This window comes from Haemaphysalis longicornis, unplaced genomic scaffold, assembly GCF_048455015.1.
Source record: "Haemaphysalis longicornis isolate Haplotype H1 unplaced genomic scaffold, Haemaphysalis longicornis Haplotype H1 scaffold_2, whole genome shotgun sequence".
NCBI lineage: Eukaryota > Metazoa > Arthropoda > Arachnida > Ixodida > Ixodidae > Haemaphysalis > Haemaphysalis longicornis.
Genome location: NW_027526295.1, coordinates 261,163,513 through 261,177,449, shown reverse-complemented (window position 1 = coordinate 261,177,449; position 13,937 = coordinate 261,163,513). Strand labels below are relative to the sequence as shown.

At 48.7% G+C, this 13,937-nt stretch overlaps 1 protein-coding gene across 10 annotated transcripts in view; it reads right to left on the bottom strand.

Annotated features, from left to right (window-relative positions):
- The window catches only part of Endoa (SH3 domain containing GRB2 like, endophilin-A), a 45,711-nt gene extending 32,020 nt beyond the window's left edge, over positions 1 to 13,691 (bottom strand). For 8 of the 10 annotated variants that reach the window (XM_077700367.1, XM_077700371.1, XM_077700374.1 and 5 more), the window contains exon 1: positions 13,537 to 13,691. The gene's annotated coding sequence lies outside the window, so the exon portion shown is untranslated. The remainder of the gene's footprint in view (positions 1 to 13,536) is intronic. The other 2 variants (XM_077700368.1, XM_077700370.1) reach the window with 2 other exon arrangements.
- Positions 13,692 to 13,937: the final 246 nt, after the last annotated feature.

Below are 13,937 nucleotides of genomic sequence, written 5' to 3'. Positions count from 1 at the left end.
GGTTGGTTAGGTCTCGAGCAGTGGCCTACATAGGGTGGCCAACATCCTCGAGGGGCCAGGTGGGAGGTTCCTTCCGTTGTCACCTCTTCTTGGGAAAGTGCCATCTAAAACAGCTTGTTTAATCCTCTCACCGGGGTCCGTAAATACAATGACAAAGCGCAGCCGTTACCGCTGTTGAGGCGGTAGGGGGCGAGTTCAATCTGCCTGTTTGATTTTATGTTGTGTAAAACACGGCGAAAGAGCCCAGCTGTAGTTCTCCCCTGTAAAAATCTAACTTCTTGGTTTCTGCTGGCCTTTTAGATAAACAAGTGCGCCTTACGGGATGCTGAACTCGGACTGGCCAAATCGCGGTAAGGATACTCGCCGTCAGGGTTAGTTACCTTATCTCGTTTCCGCGACATCACGCTAAACGCCACGTTATTCCCGCGCACCGCTGCTTTGTACGAGAACGTCCGTGCAATTAAGGGATTCACAGTATTTGAGATAAGGACAATTTTCACGGGCTACATACACTGAAACAAGCAGAGGATGCCAATTCCTCAGCCTTTTACTTTCATTTTATGTACTTTCTTATGGTCCACGTATTCAACTAAGACATTTTTACCGATCCAATACGCATCGCGGCTGCGGCCAGCATAGCGCCGTCAAAACATCTTTTATTTTTATTTCCCCCTCCAGTGTTTTCCAATGGTGCGTTTCTAGTGTTTCTAGTATGGATAAATCGACGGGTAGCCTCGAGTATGCAGCCAACGGCCCCGGCCTCAGGGCAAATCAATTAGTCCACAGCGCCAGCGAGATTCTAAGGTTGAAAGTTCACATAATGCTCAGCAAAAAATATCTAATCTCTCTTTCTTACGAGACATTCGTTGCGTTGAACTTGCACGCGATAGTTGCGTCAAGGAGACACACTCCGCGTTCGCAAACCGTTCTGGACGCGACCCCAGCTCTTGCTAGCCAGTGTATTACAAGTTATGCTTCTCGCTCCCATTCAGCTCGGCGGTAGGCCATAACGCGCGACAGAGGAGGAGGATACAGCGCACTCAGCCGCCGGAAGTTAACTGCGAACGCAGACAGGAAGGGTGTTTGCGCGACGACACGCGAAAACTGGCACGCGCGGAGGGGCCTGGCCCTGTTCCACGCGTCGTGTACGGAACCCGCAAAATCTTTTGTTGCATGGAGAAGGCTCGAGGAGTTAAATGAGTAAGACGCAAGGGACACTGAAGTCGCATCAACAACCAGCTGAAAGAGAAAAGTGCCTCGAGGCACTTAGTAACCCACGTGGTTTCAAATTCAAATTACACCTCTACGAAGAACGTGGTAGTGGAAAGCACCAGATTAATTTCGACCCCCTGGGGATAACGTCAGCCGAAATATCGATGCTTTCGCTTTTCTCCTCCATCTCAAAAACGGCCGCCGGGCCGGGATCGAACCCGCGTCCTTGCAATGGGCTCAGCAGCACAACGCCCAGGTCACGGAGTCGCATCCTCTGTTGCTCACTTTCGCCGTTTTAGGGGCGAAGCTCCTTAAGGCGTGGGTCTGTCCATCCTCGACGTATGTATGTAGCCACCTCTAGTTTAGTTCTTGGATTGTTTACTAGATGGCGTGGCTACCTCTAGTTTAGTTCTTGGATTGTTTACTAGATGGCGGTACTTGTATATGATGAAAAGATGCGCTTGGATTGTTTACTAGATGGCGTGGCTACCTCTAGTTTAGTTCTTGGATTGTTTACTAGATGGCGGGGAGCGTTGTAATAAAATCCGTTCGCTGTTGGCGCGCGCTCGGAGTCGCCCGATGGATAAGGCTGCAGAGCGGCGAGCGCGCAAGGCGGCCGCCGCCAAGATCCTGCCGTACGAGAGCGGGGAGGCCGAAGCGTGTCGTCTGGCTGCGCGACGACGCCGACAAGATCCCAGCGTTCGAGAACGAGAGGCCCAAGCGTCACGGCAACGGCGCGAGGACCCTGCCGTACGCGAAGCGGCACGGCTGCGGCGCGAAGAGGATCTCCAAAACGTCAGAGAACGGGAAGCTTTCTAGACGTTACGTTCGGACACAGATGTAGTGGGCGAACTTTCACTGAAGAGTCACGGTTTTACCGATGATTTCCCCTCAGGAGCTTCGCCCACTCATCATCATTCCCCCCGTGGATATGCTGTGAATTTTTTTTTTTCGTTCCCTCCTGCCTTTGTTGCGTTTTCTTCTTCTGAGCTCGTACACAAGGGGCGCCCCGTGCACCAAGGGCGAGACACCCAAAGCGGCCTAGCTTCGCCAAGAAGTGGGCCCTATTGTGCGATCCGCATTGTGTGGCCGCGGTAAAGAAGGCGAAATAATTCACAAGGCGGGCTAGGCAGACGGCCCATCCGGATTGCCGCCCAGGTACAATTCAAGGAACACGATACGACTGCGAGACCACGCACGCGAATGAATCGAGCAGGTGTGCAGAAGCTCCGAGGATTGCCTAACAATGCGGAAGCACTCCTACGCCACATTGTATGTTGTAGTTTTTTTCGACCAATAATCTCCACATCACAACGATTTAATGTGGTAACTTCGCCAATTACGAATCTTTGTGCACATAGAGGGCGTCACACGGTTGGGGCTCTTTCACGCCTTTTTTTTTTGCGTTTGCGTTTGTTTTTCCGGGTATTTAAAAAATTTCTGCCTTTGTCCTGTGAAGGCGGTGTATAAGGTGTTTATTTATGATTTCTTTAGTTCCTTTTACAATTCTTAGTTCTTTTATTTTTTTCTATTTGGTAGGACCAATATTCCTTATTAACACTATTATAGCGGTTAGCTGTGCTAACGCTGCCAATTATGCATTTCTGAGCAGATACAGTGTGTTTCCCGGTAGGGTACCAGATAAAGAATACTTACGAATTAAAAAGACTAAGAAAAACTAAAAACCTATTGAAATTTTAAAACCCGACTCCAGTAGCCCAACGAAACTATACTTAAAAGCAGATAGGCAGCGAAAACACGCCTTGCGTAGAGGTTTTGGGCAATTAAAGGGACACTGAAGTGAATTTGTCAAGCTCCCGTTTTTGCTTGGACTGCGTAGACTGGCTCAAATTAGCACACTTTTCATCGTTTATCCGGTTGACAAATCGGTAATTATTTTACAAAGCGCGAAAGAAGAAAAACTACTATGCGCGGTTTGCGGCGGCCGCACCAACTAAAGCTGTGACGTTAGGAGGAGCGGACACCGTGATTGGACGATGCCCAAGGTGAGCAACCAAACAAGTTTCGGTTTTGGTTTCGGTTCTGTAAAACACAACTGGTGGCGTTGTTGGATGGGCATTCTCAATAACTCAGTAATCATCGTACCGCGCTTCTGCCATGTTGTCAGCTGTGAAAATGCATAAAGATAAGCCTCCCAGGACGGCTTGGAATCGTAGCATTCACTAGCCGAGGCCTACGCAGTGCATGGACGCCCTCCGAGTACCCGCAGACGCACAAATGTCATGCGCTTTTCCCCCATATTTGGAGCTTGCCTCACTCATGCTTGTACCGTAAAAAGCGTGTTCGCACCAGGCCAAGGGTCTGTTCATTCTGGCCTGTGCCCACTGCCCGCAAGCAGTCGGTGCTTATGGCAACAGCACGCCAACGAGAAGTCGCTAGCGCGCCAGTGCCAGCCTGCGCACGTTCTGTGAACTAGTTCGTGGAGCCATGAGCGTTGCGGCCCAAAAAAAAGGTGAACTCAATGTAGAAAACATCGGCAGAAAACGAAAAAGTTAACTTACGAAAAAAAAAAAGCACATACCCGCGGGGATTTGAACTCGTCACTCGCAAAACATTCACCATGTATTCCCAGCGCCTCAGACCGCTAGGCCACGGAGCGGGACGCAATTGCCGTGCTAATATAGGGTATATATTGTACAAGCGGTTTACACTTTTATTTAGTTTTGGCATTTCAAGCAGCTTAGGTGACTATTTGTTGTACTGCGATCGTGCAGTAAGCGTCGCCCGAGTTTCCACAGTAGCTCACGTCTAGCAATTGCATTTCGTAGACGGAAAAGCGTTCGCAGATGCGTAGTCGTGCTGCTGACCGCTGTGGTTGTTCGCCCAGCGCAAAAAAAGTGCTTCCCGCACCCTAGTTTTACGCTGTACGGTAAAAATATCAGTTGATTTTATTTCCTTAGTATCTATATTGACTTCGCTGACTCTTCTCCCGCCTTCAAGAGGCCTTATATTTTCCTACTGGCGTACCAGTCAGCGAAGCGTCGCATGTGCGCTTGTGTAGCGCTTGTGTGAAGCGACCTTGAATTGCAGCTAGATACAGTGTACAAACTAACCAAGTAAAGAAAGTCACATTCTTCCATTCACAAACGTGTCCTGGCTTCGTTTCAACTGAGCGAACGAATTGCGATGACCCGTCGGCGGCCGGCGGACGAAACGCTGGGCCGACTGACTCTGTCTTAAGTGAACTAGAATACTTGTATTCTAGTTCACTCTACTCTGTCTGAAGGCCGGGGAGCCGTGCAGTAGCGCAGCCAATTGCGAGCTCGGCACCTCCTGACGTCACACGAAAACGCCACAGAAAATGGGCGAGCGTAAAGAGAGGAGGACAGCATTTTCGAATTAATTTTTCTACTAAATAAAATCGCGTAAACGCGCCCAGAGTGGTCGAAACATGGCCTGGGGACTCCGGGCTACAATTTGCGCTAGTAATCCCGCAATGTTTACATATCACTTCAGTGTCCCTTTAAGCTACATGCCAATTGAAATCACGTGGCATGTGATGAAGCGTCGAGATATTTGGAGGGAAAAATGTGCATTAACGGTAAATAACGCGTGAAACTAATATTAAAGGGTGAAATTCAGCAGCAATGAAGAAACTCGCCGTCTGCTGGGATAGAATGTATACACTAAAAAATGAAAGTGGCAACGCTGCGAACGACCTGGATGTGAGAGTAAAAGTAGCGGAAAAGTTGTGTTTGTGCGCTAGCAACGCTATGCCAGAGAGCAATCCTAACTTGGGAGGCGAGGTTCCGATAGCAGCTAAAGAAGAGGTGGAGAGAGCGCTCAAAGTGAACAGAGTAAAAGCTGCAGGAGACGGCCGAGTAACTGTGGATCTGCTAAATGATGGAGGAAATGTCGCACCAAGAAAGCTTGCAGAATCGTTCACAGAATGCCTCCGAGAGAGAGAGAGAGAGAGGGGGGGGAGAACTTTTATGAGCCTTATGCTGGAGAGAGAGAGAGAGAGAGAGAGAGAGAGAGAGAGAGAGAGAGAGAGAGAGAGAGAGAGAGAGAGAGAGAGAGAGAGAGAGAGAGAGAGAGAGAGAGAGAGAGAGAGCTTCTATGAGCCTTATGCTGGTTTAGGGGAGCGGTGTGGCAGCTGGTTTGAGGCTGGCAGCGACGTTGGCTGCGCGGGTGACCAGAAGTGCCTGGACCTCTGGGTCCGAGCTGCCCAGCGCTTTCTCCAACTGCTTTTCATAACTATGGATGGAAAGGGATCTTGAGGGCAGGTCCACATAGAGTGGACCAGCGTGGCTAGGCCGGGGTGAACGCGGAGCAGAAGAGCTCGGCAGGTCAAGGAGTTCGTCTGCGGCAGTCGCCATAAGCGCCCCTGATTGTTGGTTAGCTCAGGGTGGACAGGAAGGTATTGACGGCGAGCGAGGCGGTAATACGTAGTTATATCATGGTAAGTGATCAACTGATACTTGGATGACCTGGCGCCGTGGTAGGGGACGATGCTCGCAGCGGCACGCCTGGAAAAATGCCACCCGGTATACTTCTAATCCACAAGGGAGACCTCAAAATGCCTAAAAATAAGACCCATCGGCCTACTATATACGTCGTGTATAGGCTGTTTACCACCCTTGATTTCGAAACGAGGGAACAGGTTAATTTAGGAGAGGCTAATCAACAATCAACAATTCACTGCATTCATGCAATCAAACCGGCAATAGAGAAATCCGCGGAAAGCAATAAACCCCTTTGCATGACAAATATGTACACGCTGTGCTTGATATTGTAAAACCGCCGCAGAGATTGAACCACGGCGAGGTTAGTAATGCGATAATACTTAAATAGGTTTCTTCTAGGACAGGTGTATGGGCTCTTGAAAAAAAGTAAGCACCCTATTTGGAAGGGTGTCAGCGAAGCAAGCACCATCTCGCTGTTTAAATAAATTCTGGCTAGAGCATTTAAATGGGCCCTGCAACACTTTTTTTTTCAACTTTTTTTGAAATTTTAAATGCTTGCAGAGCGTAGTCAACCAACGCATCCAGTACTTAGGTTACAGGGTCGCAAAGTACCTCAGCGAAAAATTACTTGTCTATGCCCATCAATAACTCAGAAGCTTGCTCTCAAGAATTTTCTCTCTTTCCCTGTCTTGGCGTTTTTTTGGCCGCTGGCATTACGTCATTACAGCTGTGTAGCGGCTATTGGCCGGATTCCCTTCAGTTGCAGTAATGAATTAACGCATTCGATTGGCGGTGAGATTAGAGTTCCTGTATATGCTCCCTACGGGAGCATATACAGGAACTCTAGGTGAGATTTTTGAGTGGCGCCCTCTGGCTCTGACGTCGGCTTAGGGATTCGCGCCGCTGTCGTCTGCTACACTCCGCTTATGAGGGGCAACAGCGCCTGGGCTAGAAATCGCCCGCTTCGTTGCTGTAGTGCGTTAAAAAGCGTATTTCTAGCGACTCAGTTATTTTGCCAGCTTCTGCATCTGAATAATTTGAAGCTGTATCCCCCACAAGTTTGCAACACACGAAGAGATAGAGAACAACTTTCTTCAGAGTATCGGTCAGGACATGGTGTGCAACTCATCCTTTCTTGCTTATTCGCGAGGATCAGCGATCAGAGCTTCTCGATAAGTATTCAAAATGCGTAGGCTTCCCTGCAGTATTTTTGAGATGGTCCTATGAAGACTCAAGTCTAATACTACGTACCAAGCAGCGGCCTCTACACGCTCATCGCACAGCAGGCTTTCTTCTGTTTCTTTCGTTGTTGTCTTGTATCGGATTAATGTTTCTTGCTTTTTTTTTCTTTTCTGCCCAACGCATTAATTTTCCTGCGCCGTCACCAACTTCTTATTAGGAGGTTTCGGAATGTTTGGGAGCCTCACAAAGGTCGTGTGGATATTTCCTTCATTTTGTATGGCATACATTCCCTTCTTCACAAATTGGCTTTCATTACGGCTGCGTGCAAGAAGGTGCATATCCGCAGCGTGCTTTGTTTATTCACATGCAAATACAATGAGAAGGTTTGTGCTACGCCACCGCGATCGCGCCCTAAACAACGTGGTCCACAGTACTCGAAGGCGGCTTTTGTGCTCCGAATTTCTATCGTAATTATATCGTTATCATAACGAACTGACTCTCAACTCGAACAATGATGACATGATTACGGTGTTGAAGGCATGATATACTCGCTAACTAACGTAATAAATAGTATACCTGCATATATTACAAGACTCGAAACCGAAGAAGAATTCCAAGTAGCTCTTTATTGCTTTTCAACCCTTCCAGGCGCGAAGAACAAATCCTATTCTTATCGGGATGGCGTTCTATGATTTGAAGAAAATTACTTTTACTCTCTTGTCCTGGACTGAGGACCCGGCCCACTAACCAGATCGATTTAATTGTTAAACAAAGTTTTCCCCTCCTCCCCTTACTCCTCCTCCTCCTCTTGAGTGCAGTTTTCCTATACCTCATATCCAAATATCGGGAAGATGTAGCTGTGCAAAATGTTCCGAAATATCCCTCCAGGTCTAACAAACATGTGTTACTATAAATTTAACGAAGACGTGACTCGTTTTGCTCAATAAACCTCCATACTGGTTAGATGCCTGGGATAGAATCAGCACGCGCGTATATACACACTGGGTTATTTGGAACTCAACCAACAGTTTTTGCAGTCTATAGTGCATGTCGGCAAACTTTCATGCCTTGACAACGTAAAGTGATGTGACAAAACGCGTTCGAGCGTCCGGCAAGGTTGCAAAAACTGTTTTACCTTACATATGATTACCGGGAATCGTGACAGCCCTGAAGGCCTAAAATTTGTTTTGGTCTTCCATTTTCGCTGTTGTCGGTTATTAGCAGCTGACTGTTCCTTTTGTTCGAATGCTTACATGAGAAGCTGACGCCTAGCTCCGACTCTTCGCGCTCCGCACAGGACCGGCTTCGCAAGGAATGGGGTGGCGCCGGCAATGTTTCTCCCGTAGCGGTATCCAAAACTATACTTTAATTGACACCATGAGCTAGTGTATGAGATTTTAAGCCTATTATTATGATAAAAAGTTACCCATACGCCAATTCTGGTGCGGACAAGCATCAGACGTTGACTGAGCGCAAAGAAACAGCAGGGAGAGCGATCCTCAGTGAAGCAGACGAGAAATGCGAGAATCCCTAAGCTGACGTCACGGAGGCGCGCTTCGCAGCGCCTCCGTGACGTCCGTTCGCGCTCACCGCCAATAGTCACTTTAAAAAAATAATGCACCCCTCCGTATAACGACGACGGTTGAGGAACGCGAATCTTTCTCGTGACGGACTCTTGGGGTTGTCGTCCGAGTTTGGACAGAGTTTGGACCACGTCGAAATGCAGCAATCGGATGGACGCCGGCTTCATAACGCAAGGGACCCAGTTCCAGCCACGGGAAGCGCCTTTTTTCTTACACTTCATCCGCGATCATTCATACATCATCGCCAGAGAAAGTTGTCTTTCCTGCAGGGCGTTTTCGCGTTACAGACGCCATCAGTGAGAACAATAAAGCTTCGCTTTAAAAGAAACAAAGTCACAAAAGCAAAGCGGAAACGGAAGGCGCATTTGCCGCGGCGAGCAAATCACGCAGTGTATCTTTCGCAGTGCTTCCAGACGCGAAGGAAAGAGTGACAGCGTTTATCGGAAGTGTTGCTTTCGGGCCCGTTTCATCCATTTTTCCCATCCCAACAACATCTTAGTTTCGCTTAGCAGAACCCCCGAAGATAAGATTCCGATTGGAGTGTTTTGACTCCCGATACTGTTCGCCAGCCGCGGCAACACAAGTGAAAGCGCGGGTGTCTTTCACGCACCACCGCGAGAGCTCCAGTTTCCGGAGCCCCGGGCCTGCTCGCATTGCTTCTCAGCGCGCTCTCCTAAGTATAGCGTGTTTCGGCAAATAAACTCGGGTTTCAGTTGCCGACCTGTCTGACTGCTTCGTTTCTCGCGCGCTCGTCGGTCGGTCACTATGCACACGCGCGGCTGCAAACCAGTTGCCATGAAGCGGCAGCCACGCACTTGCCACTAGCGAATTTCGCAACCTAACATAATAATAATAATAATAATAATAATAATAATAATAATAATAATAATAATAATAATAATAATAATAATAATAATAACAGTACGAAAACGTCACAGCACGAATGTGGCGGCTGGCGCGCTAAAATTAGCACAAGTAAAATTGGAGGTAGTCGCGCCAATTACCAACCCTTCCTGTATGTTTGTATGTACCGTAAAATCCCGAGAGATAGCCCACCTAAGATCGAGAGCAAATCGAGTGAAAATATGACGTGGGCTAACTTTCGGTGTGCAGTAAAAAAAAAAAGATGAGAAATGTATCGCAGCCAAAGAGCGAACACGCGTTTATTAGCACTGTATTCATTCGTCGTCAAAACCAACGTTTATAAACGTTGGTCAAAACCGTCGACCGAACAGTCGCTCTCACTGTCAAACACAAGGTCGACCACCTCCTCACGCACGGAGTTGGACGCGGTTGGCAGGCAGCAGAAGGAGGGATCGCCGAAACGAGCCGCTCATGAAGCTCTGAGTCTTCTTATCCATCGAGGGCTGTTGATATACCGCACCTGTTCAGGTTCCTGTGACCTGTGACCTGTTATCTCACCCTACCCACGCTAGCTAACCTCGTTTCCCCGGACGCCATCCCCGGCTGGGATGATACTATGGTCAGGGGTGGGTTATCTTTCGGTGTTTTTGAAAAAAATTGGAAAATTGTGCCAAAAACAGGGGTGGGTTATCTTTCGGGGGTAGGGCATCTCTCGGGATTTTACGGTATGTATGTATTTATTGCACAAAAGAAAGAAATGAAGGTCCACCAACAGGCGTAAATTGTCACGCCTAGGGGCGGATACCGGAACGCCTGCTGGTGTAGGGGAGGTGGGATAGGGAGGAAAGAGTACATAGGAATAGGGGGATAGGGTAGAGGGCTAACATAAATATTGCAACGTGCTTTCGAGTGACTGTACACGTCGGCGGCGGAGACAAGTTTAGGGTTGCTCGCCGGACCAACAACGGCCACTCGGTGCCTGAGTGGTTGAAGGAAAAAAATTGCGTGAGAGAAAATTGGGACAAGAAAAAAAAAGTGGAGATCGCTTTGATAATCTCCGAGGCTGTTTCTTTCTATTTGGGTGAACGAAAAATAAAATGTTTCGAGCAGAAAATTTGCGGCGTTTATTGGGGACGTTTAACGCCGCCCCCAATTTTATTTTTAGTATTTGCACCTGAAACTTTTCTCGCATGTACAAGAACTTGATGGGCAGAGTTCTGACCAAAAAATTTCCTGCTTACAAGTACAGCGAGAAAATTGTGAAAGCAGATACTGACCTATAAGCCTCGAAGAAAGGTTCGAAGCCACGACTCCCGTTTATTATATTGTACTGTTCTCACTTAGAGCCGTGAGCTCCGTGCTGCTGGCAGCGTAAATGACGCACAACGCTACAGGAACACATTTGTTCAGCCTTCTCTACAATCACAAAGGTGCTACCCGAGAGCGGCGGCCCAAGCAAGCAGCCAGGCGCAGGAACAGCGCTGCCTTTGCAGACCTTCCCTGTCGACCATAACACTGCACGGCGAGGGCCGCGTGGGAAAACGTTTGCCTAATGGTGTTTTCAACAGCCGCCGTGCAAGCTTCCGTGCGCGGGCTATAAGTGTCGCTGCGGTGTCATATACGGACACCTTGTGCAAGCTTGTGGACCATAAGTGTTCGCTGATACGACAAGCTTGCGCTGCGTTATGGCTCTGCTATCGTCGCTTTCCTGAGTTCCCTACGTCGGCAACATCAGCTGTTGGTTGTCGGGACAATCACCTACAAGAAACCGCGCTTACTTTCGCGCGATTTCAGCGCTCGAAAAAACCCCAATCGAAAAGTCGAGGCATTGAAAACCTGGTCTTGTCGAAGTCATGTGCGTTTGAACAAACAGAAGCTGGCGGTCTTTTTAATTTAAAGAGCTTATACGCTGCGGGCGCCGCAACGCGTTTCTAGCACCGATATCTGGTTACGCTAGTTCAGCTACTACAAAACTTAACAGAACGGTTAGCTGGGTCTGCTGGCTTTACAGTCCCTTCCAAATATCTAAATGTGACGCCAGTCCCCCCACTGCGCTAAATTAAATTTGAAAAAAAAAAAAATACATTTGTACGAATCAAGTTGAACAGGCTTTGTTAAAGGAACATACGAAGGCAAGGCGTGATTTTTGAGCATTTTATTGAATTACACGAACGAAACAATAACTAAAGTAACCATTGAGGTTATTGCGCAAGATTAAATGTGATGCGACCAAGCTACGTCATACCTAACATAACTCGCGCTAAGCTAAAAACGGCCGAAACGTTTACGTTGTCTGTTGTGTAAACGTATTCGTCAAGTTTGTCTTACGGCAGGTAATGTTTGGTACTCAGTTTGTAGGGTAAGTTATGAGAAAATACATTCCTTTTTCCCGAAAAGCAGGAATCAATTAAGTGGCCACGTTTTCTACACTCCAAGCACGATATTGTGACGTCGGCGGTGACGACGCACTCGAAAACCTGCACGGCGGTACTTCAGATTGCTACAACCTGGGATAATGAACCGCGTGTGGACGAAAAAAAAAAGATAACGGCGTCGGCTATGACGTTAATGATAAAAAAAATCGAGGCGACTGAGACATCGTGACATCACACAGCGAAATATTACGTTTGCTCTTCTTATCCCGAGATTTAGATGCAAACCGAAATTGTGGACTGCCCCCGCACAGGAAATGAAGATCTCGACACCTAGATAATGAAGGGAAATTATTTTACGTATCCAGATTTATTTATTACCTTTGTAAGTAAATGTATTCAAAAACACGACGGAGCAACTGGTGTTACAGGCTTCGTCTCGTTTGAGTTGCCCTTTATTCGAACGCATTTTCGGGCCCTAGCCCACTCTTCAGAGGCTGGAGAAGAACGCAGCTAACCACCGCTGCGCACATAATACCAATGGGGAGCAATTCTGAAAATATCAGTGCTAGCAAACAGCAGAGACAAAAGTCATGAAGAATGTTAATTTTGGTGCCTGAATCTCACAGGCGAGCAAACAACACTGCCGGATCTGTGCGCTGACAATCGCTTAAACGCTCGGGGAATCATTCCGAAAAACAGGTGTCACTTGTCAGGACAGCCGGCAGCTGGATTATCAGAATGCAGCATTTGACGCGGCGATGCCTCGCAGGAATTCGAAACGCATGCTGGCTGCATAAGGAATCCGCAAGTGCAGCCACTGCGATGAGCCAATGAGCATTAAAGTTGCAGAGAACGCCGGCATGTTGTGAGGCCAAGTGTTTTTCGAGTGCGTCTTCAATTCAACGCACTGCGGGCTTCGACTCGCCGCTGAACTGCTCGAAAGCTGAACACATGTCGCAATGCGCTGGTTTGCTGCAATGCCGCCGTTTTATTTAGATACGTTGCGGGCTTTTTTTTTTTTTTTTGCTTTCGTTCCTACGTAGTGTAGCCACGTTTCTCAGCGCACGTGTCAAACCATCATACCAAAAAATTGTAATGCTCATAGAAGGGAACTTAGGCGTATGGCGAGTTGACACATGCAAAGAAGCACGCGACACGCATGAGGTGTTTCCGAGTCCCACCAACCAGTGAACGACCGGACGGAGCGGCTGACACGCAAAAAAGAGGCGACCCGAGCTCGAGATGGCAGTTTAGGAAACAAGGACACAAACAACAAAAAAGCCGGCATGACGCAACAATGCTGAGATAAATGTGCGATGCTCCGCCGAGTATCAGCGAAGTAACGAGGCAGCCGCTACTTCAGCGACGAACGTTGCCTCCAAAGGTCAATACCGGGCGCAAATGTCGGACCTTCAGTATTAACTTAGCCAGCGCGATTATTCCCGTATAGAGCTGGCTAGAGGACTCCAGATTATACCTGGAAGGCACGCTTCGCGATGAAACCCCGACGCTATGCTTAGACCTTTCGATCGCGTGAGAACTTCGCGCGCAACCGACGGCACGGTAGGACACGATCACCACTGCAGTACTTTCTGATCGGCGTTGTTAGGTGAGGCGGCACTTTGAATGTGCCGACGGCGCGCGCTGCGGGTGGTCTAGTAGTTGCCGGTATAAATGGCATTGCGTTCGCGGGCAGGACCTTTCATTCCGCACGAAGCCCCGGGCTGAAGACCCTTTTGGAGACGCGCCACGGCCTGTACCCCCCTCTCGCTCCCCCTCGTCAGACGGACTCAAAACCGAGCTGCACTGCTTTTGCTGCCTCGCGCCGCCCCCGTAAAGAACCGCTACAAATGGCGAATGCCGGCAAGAAGAAGAGAACTCGCAAGTGCTTACGTGTGTGCGCAGTGGCTTCGACTCGTAATTCCTCGGGCGCAGGACAATGGTCTAAACTCCGGCTCAAAGGAGGACACCGATCGCCGACAACCGATATGCATGCACACATACAGGAAGTCGGGCAATCCCATCGGGCACCACGAGTGCCGCAGTTCCTCAGAGGCACCTGCCGGCCGCGCCGCCAGGCTGCGCGACCGGACCGGCAAAGGGAGCGAATTTCAAATTGGGCGCTTTCCGCGGAACGTTCCCTGCTCGCGGGTTCGGCCGGTGCGACTTTTGCAAGCATTATAAGGGGAATACGGAAACAAAAAAATCGCAGTGCTCGTGATATCCCAGCTATACCGGTCCCGATTAAAAGTAAGCGGGGAGGAAGTATAGGTAGCAGGCTGCGATAGTAGGTT